Below are 15,362 nucleotides of genomic sequence, written 5' to 3'. Positions count from 1 at the left end.
AGCCCCTAGTGTCTGTGTGTGTCCATGTGACAACAGTTTCTAGTTCCCAGCCCTGTCAGGAGGCCTTGAGCCAAGTGCCATAAACAGCTTTCATATTAGAATAGGGAAGTTAGTGCCCCCCTCCGGACACCAGGAAACTCAGGAGCCAGGATAGTTAATAGTGGCTCCCTTTTATATAACTCTAATGTTGACAAAGCCTTTTTCTTACAATAGCTTTGTAAGGTAAATAATGCAACTATTATTATATCTACTTGACAAGTGAGGAAACTTAGGTGTAAAGCAGGGTTTTTTAACCTGTGTGTGTGTGTGTGTGTGTGTGTGTGTGTTCTCGTGGACCTCTCCGAAAAAAAAGAATTCTCAGAAAAAACATTTTTTACTTAAAATTTTTAATACTATTTTATTTTTCCAATTATGTGTAAAAATAATCAACACTTATTTTTGTAAGAGAATTATGTTTTAAAACGCATAAAATATATAAGATTATAAAGGAATCCAGTTATATTGAAATAGTTATATAAATATTTAGCAAAAACAAATTCTTGGACAACAGTTTAAGAACCCCTGTTCTACATTGTTAAATGGACAGCTAGACATCACAATAGATGAGTGCTAGAGCTGGAACCAAGAAGACCAGAGTTCAAATGCAGCCTCAGATACTTATTAGTTATTTGATCCCTGGCAAGTCACTTAATTCTATTTGCCTCAATTTCCTCATCTATAAAATGAGCTGGAGAAGGAATTGGCAAACCACTCCAGTATCTTTTCAATAAAACCTTAACTGGGATCAGGAAGAGTTGGATATGGCTGAACAATGACAATAAAAAATGATTAAAACTGACTCGATCAGGAGATATGTGGCTGGCAAGAATCATAGATGGGGCTATAACTCAGATCTGCTTCCATGCTGGGAATGGTTTTTCCACTATTGGTAATGTCATTTTGACCTGATGGGAGCAGAGTCTCCAAAGCAGAAACCTAGAAATTGTGATAAGAGGAAGAGAGGGGAATGAGAACCCCCCAGAACTGCAGAACTCTTCCCTCCTATAGTTACCCACCCAAATATACCCAGCCTTGTGGTATTCCCAAGGTTGTAGTTTCCATCTTTATTTAAAAAGGATATTTCTCTTATCTTCTGGTGACCTGACTTGGGGTACTCAGGGGGATTGGCTACCTCAGCAGAATTCAGACTCAAAGGAAGAAAAAAAATTTTTTTTCTGCTTCCCCAGCATAATTTGCATTTTAAAAACATGATGAATGGGGAGACAGTGCAAAAGAATGAATCTCAGATGCAGTTTTAGGATTTTTGAGGTAGATATTTTTAGTGGAATAGAGTGGGAGCTTCCTAATATTCTTCCAATAACATGTAGGGGGCCTGTGGATTGTAGATAGAATCTTAGAGTAAATCATTTTCTTTTTTTTCTTTTTAATTACATTTTTTATTTAAAGCTTTTTATTTTCAAAACATATGCATAGTTTTCAACATTCACCCTTGTAAAACTTTGTGTTCCAATTTTTTTTCTCCCTCCTACCCCCTTCCCTAGATGGCAAGTAATCCAATATATGTTAAACATGTGTAATTCTTCTATACATATTTTTACAATTATCATGCCGCACAAGAAAAATCAGATCAAAAAGGAAAAAAAGTGAGAAAGAAAACAAAATGCAAGTAAACTACAACAAAAAGGTGAAAATACTATGTTGAGATCCCCACAGTCCCCACAGTCCTCTCTTTTCATCATAAGAACATTGTAAGTAGCCCGAATCATCTTGCTGTTGAAAAGAGCCGCATTCCTCAGAATTGATCACTATATAATCTTATTGTTGCTGTGTGTAATGCTCTTTTTAATTAAAAACATTTTAAAATAGTATTTTATTTTTCCAAATACATGCAGAGATAGTTTTTTCAACATCCATCTTTGCAAAATCTTGTTCCAAATTTTTCTCCTTCTACTCCATCTCACCTTACCTTCTCCCTAAGATATCAAGAAATCCAATGCAGGTTAAACATGTGCAGTTCTTCTAAACTTATTTCCATGTTCATCATGCTGCACACACACACACACACACACACACACACACACACACACAAAACAGATCAAAAGGGGGAAAAAAAAACAAGCAAACAATTAAAAAAAAGGTGAAAATACTATTTTTGATACATATTCAGATTTCCCAGTTCTCTCTCTGGATGCAGATGACTCTCCAACGCAGCCTATTGAAATTGCCTTTAATCACCTCATTGTTGAAAAGAGTCTAGTCTATCACAGTTAATCGTCACATAATCTTCTTGTTACTTTGTACAATGTTCTTTTGGTTCTTATCACTTTGGTAAGTCACTTTCTTAATCTGAACTAAACATTCCTCCTCTGAAAAGGAGAGAGCTGGACTAAACCATCTCAAGGGTTTCTGTACATTTTATGGAAGGTTCTGGTTCTATCACTTGCATGCAGGTACGGTCCCCTCTCCATCTCCACCCTGGCGCAGGCCCATTGTTTTCCGGAGAAAGAAGCATTGGACATTTGTAATCACTATAGTGCTATGTTGTATGGTCACTAGGACCCAGTTCGTGTTTTTCCAAAGCTTTTTATTATGTGTGATTGATCGGAGTTAGGGTAATATGGTCATTTTCTTTACACAGGTGTCCCCAAAGCCTGAGGACAGTTTTGAGCTACTAAAGCTTTAAACTGGCCTGAGACTTGGGGAAACCCTTTATGTTAGGACTGTCATTTTGGAATAACATTGTCTGAGCCCTGAGGAAAGAGCCAGAACTTAGGGATGGAAGTCACAGACTATAAAGAAGAATTTTCTTACAAAGCTGCTCAGGAAATGGAATGGGTTGCCTTGGTAGCTCTGTGTCACTGGAGGAGTGCAAACAGGTGCTCAGTTACCACCTGAGGGTGATGCTGAATGGGAAATTAGCCTAGGTAACCTTGTAAGAGCCCTTTCAGTCCATTATTTTGTGATTCAGTGGAGCTGAATTTATAGAGAAATGGGAAGGGCAGAATCCAGCAGAGCTGCCTTCCCTTCCTTCCGCCCAGCTTCTTAGCTGGTGAAAACTGCAAATGGGCAGGTGGGAAGCAGAGGCTCAGGGAGGTTCAGCAGCTGGATTCTCAGGGAACATGCAGCCAGCAAGTGTTAAGGTGGTATTTAAACTCAGGGCTGGCCTCTGGTTTTGTTCTGTATGGCTTATGGGTGCTGCTGTTTCCTGGGAAGAATGGCCAGAAGCCTCCCCATGGATTGGGGCCCTGCCTGTCCTGTGCTCCCACAGCCAAGAACGGGCCCTCCTGTTTATACTGGAGAGGGTCTGTTTAGGTCACATCTAGAACTCATTATCATTCCTCCTACATTTTTTCTCCAGCTATTTATTTTTTTGTTAGCAAAGCATGTGGAGAATGTACCGCAGTGCCCTGCCTCAGCTTCTAGGGCCAGGGTGCTTTGGTAAGAAGGGAAAACCACAAAGAGAGGGAAAGCAGTCAGCTGGCAACGGCCCCAAGGGACTGGACATGTGGAAGAGAATATCAGCAAGACCTCTCTGCACCATCACAGACATCGCAGCAATGGTCTGACAAACCTACCCTGAAGAGCGGGCTTCCTTGGTTGTCAGGATTAGGGGCAGCAAACTCCCAGTGGAAGGATGCCCTGATGTAGTCACCCTGAAGCTCTGGGAGTATCCCCCCCTTGCCAGATACTGTTCACTGGGTACTGATTTCCCAGCCTGGTCCAAATGATTCAGGAACAGATTATCTTATACTTTCCTGATGATTATCTTCCTGACTCATGGCATTCCTCTCCCCTGGAAGGGCCTTTCCCTCATCCCCACCTGTCAAAACAATGACAATAATAATACTACTTCAAGGATGTTTAATTTTGTTGGTATGGGAGCTTCCTCCAAGAGTAGCACCATGGTAGAGTGAAAAGGCCAGAGGATCTAGAGGCAGGGGTTTGAATGCCGGCTTTGCTACTTACTGCCTGTCTTTCTTTGGGAAAAATCACCCATTTTTTTCTGGGGTTTCCTCTGTAATAAGGAGGGGATTTAGGGGAGATGAACTCTAAGGTTCTTTCCGGCACACTCTAAATCAGTAGGAGGTCCCGAGTTACTTTGAAAAACATGCATCTCTGCAGGCTGGCCAGCCCCAAACTGAAGGAACCTCTCTGAACTTAGTCAGTCTTAGCTTAAGACTACAGTCGTCTCTTTGGCCACAGAGGCCATTACCAGGCCCATTCTTTCACAGAACCTGGGCACTGCTGGCAGAGTGTTTGAGGACTTAGGGTCCTTAGGAAAAGCTGAGTGGAACAAGATTGACAAGGTCACAGAGTGCTGGCCACCGAGGGATCTGTATTTTTGTATTTATTTTTGACCAGAGCTTATAAAAGTCACTTATAAAAGCAATGAAATCACAGTGTTTTATAGTGTATTATGATCCCAGAATGCTTTCATGACCATTATCTCATTTGATTCTGGATGGAACCAAGTATTGAGAGGCAGCTGTAGTGTAGTGAATAGATGGAAAGTTGGCTTTAGAGTCTACAAGACCTGGCCTGTAGTCCTGTCTTGGATTCATATTGACTATGGGACCCAGTAAGTAACTTCTTAGTGTCCCCCCCCCCCAATTCTCGAATATTTTAAGTTATAGAGCAGGTGTTGACCTGGATTAGTGGTTCTCAAAGTATGGTTTAGAGAATCCTGGGGATCTCCAAACCCTTTTAGAGGGTCTACAAATTCAAAAATAGCTTTTATTTCCAATATGGTAAATGTCTATAAATATATCCCAGATAAACAAAAACGCTTTGGAGATCCTCAATAATTTTTAATAGGATAAAGATGCTGAAAACAAAATGTTGAGAACCACTAACCTGGATTGTTAGAGGGTTTCCCCACAGATCTGGTTCAAAAAAGGGGGAGAGTGCAATAACTATTCTGCTTTGACAAATAAAGCAACGAGAGTCGTGTCTTTTTCAAAGTCATACAGCTGGCAGGTGATAGATTTGGAGTTCAAACTTAGACTTCTTGACTTTGATCAGCGTTCTTTAGGCTACACTTTAGCTCAATTTATTCTCCTATCCTTCCAACTTTAAATGGCCATCAAAGCCTAAAGTTTCTTCTGTCTGGAAGTCCTTTCCCTCCTCAGATGTTCTATAGCCTTTTTTTTTTTTTTCAACGACACTTCTGATTCTGATATTTGGATTTATGTTCCATCTCCCCTACTAGATTGTCTCCCTAGAGAACTAGGAACTGTTCTTCATTTAGGTTTCTTTTCCTTAATGTCTAACAAAGGACATATGGTAGGTAGAAGTATTCAATTGAGCAAGCTTTTAAGTGTTTACTACCTTCCAGGTGCTCTAGTTACAAAGACAAAATTACAGTCCTGCCCTCCAAGAGCTTATGTGGGGTCAGAGGAGAGGAGTGACAAATAAATGCAAAATATATGATAGATAGATATACACAAAATATATTAAAATGGGAGGGGTGCACTAACTGGTGAAATAGCTGCTTGGGGAAAGATGAGCCGAAATGAGCTTTGGGATTTCCTCATGGATTTTAATTATCCATGAGCTTTTATTATCATGGGAAGTAGAAAGCTGCCAATTTTCTTAAAACTGTCTCCAGAGAGAATGCCTTTAAGTGAGAGAGCTGGTTCTGGAATCAGGGTGCTTGTGTTCTAGTCTAAACTTTGAAAATTATGATTTAAGCTTTTTTATTTATTTTTTATTGAAGCTTTTTATTTTCAAAACATATGGATGGTTAATTTTTCAACATTAACCCTTGCAAAACCTTGTGTTCAAAATTTTTCCTCCCTTCCCTCCACCCTCTCCCCTAGATGGCAAGTAATTAATCTAATACATGTTAAACATGTTAAAATATATGTTAAACCCAACATATGTATACATATTTATACAATTATTTTGCTGCACAAGAAAAATCAGATTAAAAAATTTAAAAAATGAGAAAAAAATGCAAGTGAACAACAAAAAGAGTGAAAATGCTATATTGTGATCTGTATCCATTTCCCACAGTCCTCTCTCTGGGTGTAAATGGCTCTCTTCATCACAAGTCCATTGGAACTGACCTGAATCATCTCATTATGGAAAGAGCCACGTCTATCAGAATTGTTCATTGTATGATCTTGTTGTTGCCGTGTACAATGATCTCCTGGTTCTGCTCATTTCACTTAGTATATGATTTAAGCTTATGCAATGGATACTCACCTCCACACATCTCTCCTTAATCTGATGGCTACTGAGGCAATTTCTTGGCTGCGTGACTGGTAGGACACAGGTGGATAACAAAGGGAAGCCTGATCCATTGTAGATAGGGATGGCAGATTGTAGGGACTGATCATTTCCCTTGAATCCTCAGTTTTTCTCTCTCTCTAGTTTGATCCATTTAAAAATATATTTTTATTTTCCAATACATTTGGGATGGAAAATATCAATTGCATCCAGAGAGAGAACTATGGAGACTTGAATAGGGATCAAAGCATAGTACTTTTGCTTTATTTGTTTTTTTTTTCCTTTCTCATGTTTTTTTTTCCCTTTTAGTCTGATTTTTGCACAATGTGACAAATGTAGAAATGTTTAAAAGGATTGCACATATTTAATGTATATCATATTGCTTGCTGTCTTAGTGAGGGGGGATATGAGAAAGGGAGAGAGAAAAATTTAGAACACAAAGTCTTGCAAAAATGTATGTTTAAAAACTATCTTTATATGTATTTGGAAAAATAAAATACTATTGAAAAAATGTATACACAGACACATTCCTGGGGATCTGACTCAGTCCATTCTCTTTCATTTATTTCCAAATTTAATGCCTCTTACTAACAACTTACTCAATCGCATCTAACTCCCATTTGGAGTTTTCTTGGCAAAAATAGTAGAGTGGTTTGCCTTGTCCTTCTATAATTCATTTTATAGATGAAGAAACGAAGGCAAACAGGATTTAGTGATTTACCCAGGATTACACAGCTGGTAAGAAAGTCTTCCTGACTCTAGACCCTGCACTCTGTTCACTGAATCACTTAGCTGCTTTATGGACTTCATTTCCATTCATATTAGAAATATCTCTACATTCCTTGATAGGGGAGCAGGCTCTAAAAGGGGGGATAACACGGAGGTAATAATAACACATGGATGAGAAGGGGGGTGGAGGAGGTGAGGAAATGACCTTGCTAGCCTGCCTCACCACCCCCTCAGTGATGTCATGTTTCTGGTTCATATTTGTTCTTGGGAAGGGTGGAGTTAGGTAGTCATATCCTTTTTTCCTCCATTCTCCCATGAAGCTGGTGAGAAAGGGTTGCTAGAGTGCTTTTAGCTTCTTGCAAGCAAGCTTAATAGAAAGCAAGAGGTTAATCATTTCCATTGTAGTCATCTTCCATTATTGGCTTGCTAGGTGACTGCAGTCTAGTCATTTCCCTTCCTCTAGATCTCATTTTCCTCCTCTATAAAATAGAATGGATTACATGACGTTTAGTGTTCTAGTTCTACCAATCTGTTCTCATTTTTGCCACTCTGTGCTAGATGATCCTATAAATTTCTGTAAGAGAGGCAGTATAAGACCTGGATTCAAATTGTGCTTCTGACACAAACTGTCTATGTGGCCATATGCAAGCTTCTGAGCCTTTTTTACATTTGTAAAAATGAGCGCAAGGGACTAGATAGCTTCTAAGGCCTCTATCCGCTCTAAATCCATGATCCCAGAAGCTCAAGATTTCATAAAATCTTGCTGCCCTCTAACTCTCCAATAAATCTATATATTAAAAGTGAATTGCCATTAATCTGCTTCAGTGGAGGGAATTTTCATACTGAGAGTTCTCTCCAAGATTAAAATTATAATTTTGGACCAAAGCAAGATCTTATGCAATTCTTTCTCTCCTTTTCTGGCATTGGGATTGGTGGACACAAACCTCCTGCTTTCTTTGGGGCTGGACTTCCCATTATGGCCAGAGAGCTGCGTGGTAACTTTACATCTCATCCTACACCTACATCCCTAAGCACCAGCCTCCTGGGTCCAGTAGTCAGGCTTATGGTGGATGTCCAGGGCTTCTGTTCTTGCAGAGGCTACAGCTGCAGCCCAAGAAAAATGTTTCTTCCTTGGCTCTGTCAGTGGTTTAGTCTCAGGAACTAATGTCATTTTTTCAGTGGAAGTGACATTAAAGAAGAGACATGGCCATCTACTTTGCGCCTCCTAAGGACCATGGGATCTTTCCTCCTGACTTGCAGATGGAACTTTCTATGCTTCGTCTCCCCATTAGAATGTGAGCTCCTTCAGAGTTGGGACTGTCTTGCCTTTTTAGTTGTACCCTCAGTCCTTAGGGCAGGCAGTGCATTGCACATGCTAAGTGCCTCTTATTTTTACAGAAAAGGAAATTAAGGTTCAGAGAGGGGGTTACAAATAGCTGGTAAATGTTGGAGGCAGGATTAGAATATGAATTTCTTCTAACCTACATTGTACTGTCTCAATAGGACATGACTGTTCTTTTTAGTGATGATGACTAGCATTTCTTCTTCTTTTTTTTTTTTTTAACAAGATAATTTATTTTATTAGGCAATTTATTTTCTGGGTACATTTTTAAAGGTCAATTAATCAGTTTAAATGGAAGGGTGAGGGGATGTGATGGCAAATAGAAAAGCTACACAATCACCACTTTTATGGGGTGTCTAGGGTTCAAGACCCCCTGGTCTTGAAAACAATTGATGGATAAACAAAGCAGCTGGAACCTCAAGGAAATGAGAAAGCTTTGACATTCAGAAATAGGGAACTTAAGCTCTCTAATTTGTTGTTGTAGTAATTTTTAGTCCTGTCTGACATTTTGTGACCCCCTTTTTTTGGGAAGGGGGGTCTTGGCAAAAAAAAAAAAACTGGAGAAGTTTGCCATTTTCTTTTCCAGTTCCTTTTACAGATGGAGAAACCGAGGCAAATAGTAGTATCTGAGGTCAGATTTGAAATCAGGTTTTTCTGCCTCAGACCCCACCCTCTAACCACTGTGCATGCTTAGTTGTGCCCACCAGGGTCTCTAAAGATGAAACCTAATTTGGATGTCCCCTACCTCTTTTCTGCCCATGAAGTAGAGCAAACACTGACCTTCATTATGGCTGGGCTGATAGAAGTACACCGTAATTGTGGCCTTTAGCCTTGTTCTACTTCTAGCCACAGCTGAACTGGGCAATGAATCCGGGATTCTTGAGTGATTCTCATTCTTGCTATTGCTAGGAATGGGTATCTCTGGGTTAAAGTCAAAACCAGCTAATGCTGCACCCATTGCACACTCCACTGCTTCTATTGTATCTAATAAATAATAAATATTTAACAAGAACAAACCATGAGCAGGGCCAATGGTAATCTGGCCATGAATGAAACTTCATCTGCAGCAAATAGCAAACAGTTTTTGGTTTGAAATTTCCAAGTGGATTGAAAAAGACTTTCTGGATCTATAATTTAGGCATAAGTTTATAACAACAACAAAAAAAAAAACAATTTTTTTTAACAGGGAATGAGGGGGTGGGGTAAGGTTAGATTATATGACTAACATTTCCATAGTATTTTCAAATGTTTTCATATTCATTAATTTGGAGATCCATGGGTAGAACATGTATTATCTCTTTCTTCTCTGGTTCATTCCTCCCCCTCCCCCCAAGGCAATTGGGGTGAAGTGACTTGCCTGGGGTCACACAGCTAGGAAGTGTTAAGTGTCTGAGATCAGATTTGAACTCGGGTCCTCCTGACCTCAGGGCTGGTGCTCCATCCACTGCTCCACCCAGCTGCCTCTCTAGTTCATTCTTAATGAGCAAAATTTATTAAATAGTTAGTATATAGTAGGCATTAGACAAAAGTGAAATAGTTCTTGCCTTCAAGAAGTTACATTTTGTGAGGGGAGACAGCATTATATAAATCCAAATAAATATGAGATTGTTAAATGCAAATTAGGGAAACAGGAAGAGATGAGGGGGTGTATAAAGAAAGGCACTGAGTAGAAGGTGGTACTTAAAATGCTTCATGATGGAAGTGAGGGATTTTATGATTAAGTGATGGTATATTCCAGTCATGGGAGGATGGACATGGAGATGAAATGATTCATTGATTGATCCTCTTCCATCTGACCACATCATTCCCTGAATAAGAGGTTTCAGGAGTTCTCTGTTGCAGTAAAGATAAAATATTAGTTTGTTTGGCATTTAAAATCCTTCACAATCTGGCTCCAACCTATCTTTCCAGCCTTATTTCATAACACTCTCCTTCACACACTCCACATTCCAGCCAATTTTCTGTTCCCTGTACATGATGGACATTCCCACCTCCTCTCTCCATGCTTTGCTGTTTCTTGTGCCAGAAGAAGTCTCCCTCCTCACATCCATTTCTTGGAATTCCTTATTCTCTTCAAAACTTAAGTGCCCCAGAGAGAGAATCGTGGGCACAGAGTGTGGACCACAACTTAGTTTTTGTTGTTGTTTTTTGCTTGCATTTTGTTTTCTCTCCCATTTTTTCCCTTTTTGATCTGGTCTATACAAATATGTATAGAAGAATTGCACATGTATAACATATATTGGATTACTTGCCATCTAAGGGAGAGGGTGAGAGGAAGGGAGGAAAAAACATTTTGCAAGAGTGAATGTTGAAAACTATCCATGCACATATTTCTATAATAAAAACTTAAAAAAAGACTTGTGTCACCTCCTACATGAAGTCTTGTCTGATTCTGATTCCCTCCAGTTTTCAGTGCTCTCTCTCCAAAGACCCTTAAACCTCATCCATCTTTTGTATTTACTGACATGTGGACCTGTTGCTTCCCTCCCCTCCCTTCTCTTGAATGTGACTCCTTGGGGCCAGATGTGTTTTGTTATTGCCTTTTTATCCCTTGAACCTAACAGGGCCCGACACATAATGGACACTTAAAAAGCTAATTATTCCTGTTTTATTGTGGGGTGAGTTGACTGAGATTCTGGGAAATGGGACTGACTTGCTCAGGGTCCCCCAGACAGTAAGGGGGGAGCCAAGACTGAGCCCTGAGTGCCTTTTCCCACTACAACACACAGCCATGTTGTGTCTCTAGTAGTGGGAATGGTTTGTGCTCCTGCCCTGTAACCCAGGCCCCGCTGTGACCAGTGGCACATATTTGCAAAATGACTGAGGTCAGAGGTGTCAGCTTGTGGCCTTGGGCCGGCACAAAGCCAGCCCAAAGTCAAACCCGTGTCCTTGGGCTTGGGGAGCCCTTACCCGAGGCACTAATGAGCTGCAGCCGAGAGCAGCCTCATCAGCAGAGGCATCTCTCCCCAGATCCGGGCCAGCCTCCCTGGCAGCCTCGGGAGGTCCCGAGGCTGAGTGCTCCGGGAGGCCCTGGCAGCCAAGGAGTCTGGAGGGGCTGGGCCTCTGGCCTTGAGGCCTCCCTTTGGGAAAAGGCCCATGTGTCATTTCCTTGTTGAGAGTAAGTTGGGTGGGGGTGAGAACGCCTGGGCAGGCCCGCAGGGCGAGAGGGCAGTCTGGACTCAGCATCCTGCCTCTCCCTCTCCGTCCGAGTGCTTGGGGGAGAGGGGGCGAGGGTTTGAAGGAAAACAAATGAAGCCCTGGCTCAGGGTCCCCCTGGGAGGTTGCACAGGGGACACTTCCTTCCCAGTCTTGGCAGGTGGTCAGTTTATTCCCTGAAACGCAAGCCTGGGCTCTGTTTACCACCCTGATGCCATGGTCACCGACTGGATGTTGGTGGACCTGACTTTCTCCCACCCTCCCTGTGGCCTCTGCTGACCGGGCTCCCCCAGCTAATGGCAGGCCTCGGTGAAGAAGTATTTCCTTGAATTCTCCCGCTGCCCTCTGGGCTCACCTCCCTGCCTTTCCTCCCCAGCCCTCCCTGCTTCGCATCCCCAAGGGACCGTTCTTTGGCACACTTTCCCGGTCCGCCACAGTCTTTCTCTGGTGAAGAGCCTGGAATCTGGACATGGAGTGTCAGCGCTGGAGGGGACTTTGGAAATAACATGTGCCAAACATTCAGAGACAGATAAATTAAAGCTCTGAAAGGAACCCACTGGTTCAGGGTCACGCAGTGAGTTAGAGGAGCTGGCTGGTCCCATCCCTCACTGAGTCTCATGATCTGTGGGAAGCAGTGGTCTCTGTCATCAGAAGTTAGGCCCCCGATGAGGGAGGAAGCTTTGAACCCCACCTTGGCTTTGCACGGAACCCCAGAGGAATGGAGCTGCTCCCTCTGTCAATGCCCAGGGATGGCCACTTCTTCCTCCAGAATCGGCTGTGAGGGGTAGAACAGAAGGCAGTTTGTTGGAGACCTTCCACTTGACCCCAGAAAAAAAAGGGGAACTCTGAGCTGTTCTATGGTTGACTTCTTTCCTCCAGCACATTTGTGTGTGGGGTGGAAATCAAATAAATTGCAACCTAAGTCCTTTCCAAATCTTTCATTGAATTCCTTTTCCATATAATCACTCTAGGCTATGTGGGAAGAGCAAGGTACATTCATCTAGGGCCTCATCACTTCCTCCTGTGATTTCGGGGAAAAGTTGACTTCAGAGAGGCGGGAGGAGGATGGGCAAAACCTCAGCTAGACACCCTAGAACTGGGGCTAGAGATTTCCTGTTCAGTCACCCTGTAGTCTGTGCTCTGTGACCTACAGTCGGGCACTCCCCCACTACAGGCTCTCATTTCCTCTGGTGTAAATAGAGATGTGGATATCTGACTTCTTCCTGGGACTCAGGGTAGATTAACCAGCATCCCCATCAGTTACTGAGCATCCCTTATGTGCATACTTTTACTAAAGAACACCTCAGGTCTGCTGCTAGCCCTGCCTGGGACTTTGGGCCTCAGTTTCCAGTATTGTAAAGTAAGGAAGTTGGTCTACAAGATGGCACTTAATTAACCTTAGAGAAGCCTTTTCATAGCTGTGGGCCTGTGTAGAAGGTGAAAGGTCGGACTAGATAAACTTGGAAGTTCTTCATTGTTCTGAATCTAGAATACTCTGATCCCTCTGGCCCCTCTTGGCTCTGACCTTCTATTTTCTACATTAAGGTTTGTCATCCTCTGATGTCTCCCCATGGAAGAGACTTTGGGGTCTCAAAGACATGCTATGTAGGACAAGCTCACACTGTTCCTACTACCAAGTTGGAAAGATTTTGCAAAGGGCCCCAGTGATGGATGGGGTGGTGGACACCTGAGGGCCAGACCAGCCGAACCCTGGGGCTTATCTTGAGTAAATGACCTGAGTAGCTTTTGAAACCTCCATATAAGGTGTGGAGAGATCATGATCTGTGTCAGTGGAAAAAGTAACCACACTGAATTAATGATGAATCTTCTGAAGTTCTGAAGTGAAAGCAGAGAAATGATGGCCCTTCCCCTAAAGACATTTGCAGTCTGACAGTCTCTTCAAGGATTTTGAACAGATAAAACTCTCTAAAAGTTTCCCTGGACTCATACATTTTTTGTTTATGGATTAACCATTTTGGGGAGCTTTCCATGCATAGTTTTGATCCCCTAACTTTCACTTTTTCCTCTGCCTTCCCTTCTGCTCCCGTACCCACTTTTTCACTTAAGCAACCTGTTGTGTACTTTGGAAGTCCAAGCTCCTTTGAATGTATTAGCTTGAATATACTAGAGTTGGATATTCAGAGTGAAAGAGCTCAATGGAGCTGCTTCCAAAGGTCTCTGTTGTGGTGGCTCCTTCTTGTTGCTACTGTACTTGCGAATAGCCCCGGTGTCTGCAGGCTGGCCCTACTCCTCTGAAGCACTGGCTTTGGACCACTAATTCCAAAATCGCCTTAGTAGGAATGTCCTTTCCTCCAAATGACTTCTTTTGTGTCCTCTCAGCCCAGCATCCTTAGCAAAGAGGATGCAAAAAGAGTGTCTGGGTACTTGAAATACATAATGTTGGAACTGAGACTTTAGAATGTAGAATATAATGCAATATTCTATTTTAGGGCCTTAGAGATCAATTAGCTCAAGCCCCTCATTTTAAAGAGGAGGAACCTAAAGTCCAGTGAAGCAGTTAGTAGTTTACATAGGATCACAGGATACAGGGGCCATCTAAAGGATGTTATGATGGCTAAGGAAGCAAAAAGCTAACCAGGAATAAAAAAGTAGGATGGGATGTAACAAAATAGATGTATTCAGGGCCCCTGCCTTTTAACTTCAACCTGACTTCTCATAGACATTGATGGGACCACATACATGTTTCCTTCCAAGTAGAAATTTCTCTTATTTCAGCACCTACAGCAGAAGTATCCACATGCTTATTAATACTGGCCAGAAATCTGGCCATTCTCATGGTTCTGTGTCTGTCACAGACAGTGAGGGGGCCTCAGTCACTGACGGCCTATCCATTTTGTGCATCTCTTATACACCTGCACCCTTTTCTCTACTGTTTCAGCCCTTATCTCTCTCCTGGATTTTTGGCAGCAGTCGTTCTCTCAGCCTCGAGTCTCTCATTTTGCAAGCCATCCTCCAGCTATATTTATCTTCCTAATTCATTGCTTTGATCATGTCACTCACCTGTCTAAAATCTTCACTGGTTGCTTGTTATTTATAGCATAAAATCCAAAATCCAAACTTCAGCCTAACGTTCAGAGCCCTCCATAGATCAAGATACTTTTTCAGTCTTACCTCCAGTTAATCCCTGCCATGAACTCTACAGATCAGAGAAACTGGGCTAGGATTTAAACTTGATATTCTCTAAAGTCACTTTAGCTTTCCTTCCTGCGGAGCTTTCCTCTATTTCCTCCAACCTGGGGGGTGGCTGCATTGCCCTACTTCTCCTTCAAGGTTCAGCTCAAATGCCACCTCTTCCCTGAAGCCTTCTTCCCTCTGACTTTAGCAATTTGTCCTGGTCTCATGGCTCCCACTCCTTTCTGCTGTGTATCACGAGTGACCTCTCCCAAGCTCAGTGCAATTTTTTTTAAAACATTCATTTAAAAAAAAATTAATAGCTGTTTATTTATAAGTCATATGCATGAGTAATTTTACAGCATTGACAATCACCAACTTTTGTTCCAATTTTTCCCCTCCTTCCCCCCACCCCCTCCCCTAGATGGCAGGATGACCAATACATGTTAAATATATTAGAGTATAAATTAAATACAAAATAAGTATACATGTCCAAACCGTTATTACTTTTTTTCAATACTTTTCCAATATTTTTTTCTTTTTTTCTTTTTCTTTTTTTTAAGATATAATAACTTTTTATTGATAGAACCCATGCCAGGATAATTTTTTACAGCATTATCCCTTGCATTCACTTCTGTTCCGATTTTTCCCCTCCCTCCCTCCACCCCTTCCCCCAGATGGCAAGCAGTCCTTTACATGTTGAATGGGTTACAGTATATCCTAAATACAATATACGTGTGCAGAACCGAACAGTTTTCTTGTTGCACAGGGA

At 41.8% G+C, this 15,362-nt stretch overlaps 1 protein-coding gene across 1 annotated transcript in view; it reads left to right on the top strand.

The window, feature by feature from the left end:
- The window catches only part of LOC127550093 (synaptopodin-like), a 40,329-nt gene that overhangs the window by 19,651 nt on the left and 5,316 nt on the right, over positions 1-15,362 (top strand).

The sequence above is a fragment of the Antechinus flavipes genome, chromosome 2, assembly GCF_016432865.1.
Source record: "Antechinus flavipes isolate AdamAnt ecotype Samford, QLD, Australia chromosome 2, AdamAnt_v2, whole genome shotgun sequence".
In the NCBI taxonomy this organism is placed as follows: domain Eukaryota; kingdom Metazoa; phylum Chordata; class Mammalia; order Dasyuromorphia; family Dasyuridae; genus Antechinus; species Antechinus flavipes.
The sequence above is the reverse complement of the archived record's forward strand: the minus strand, read 5'-3'. Positions and strand labels throughout refer to the sequence as shown.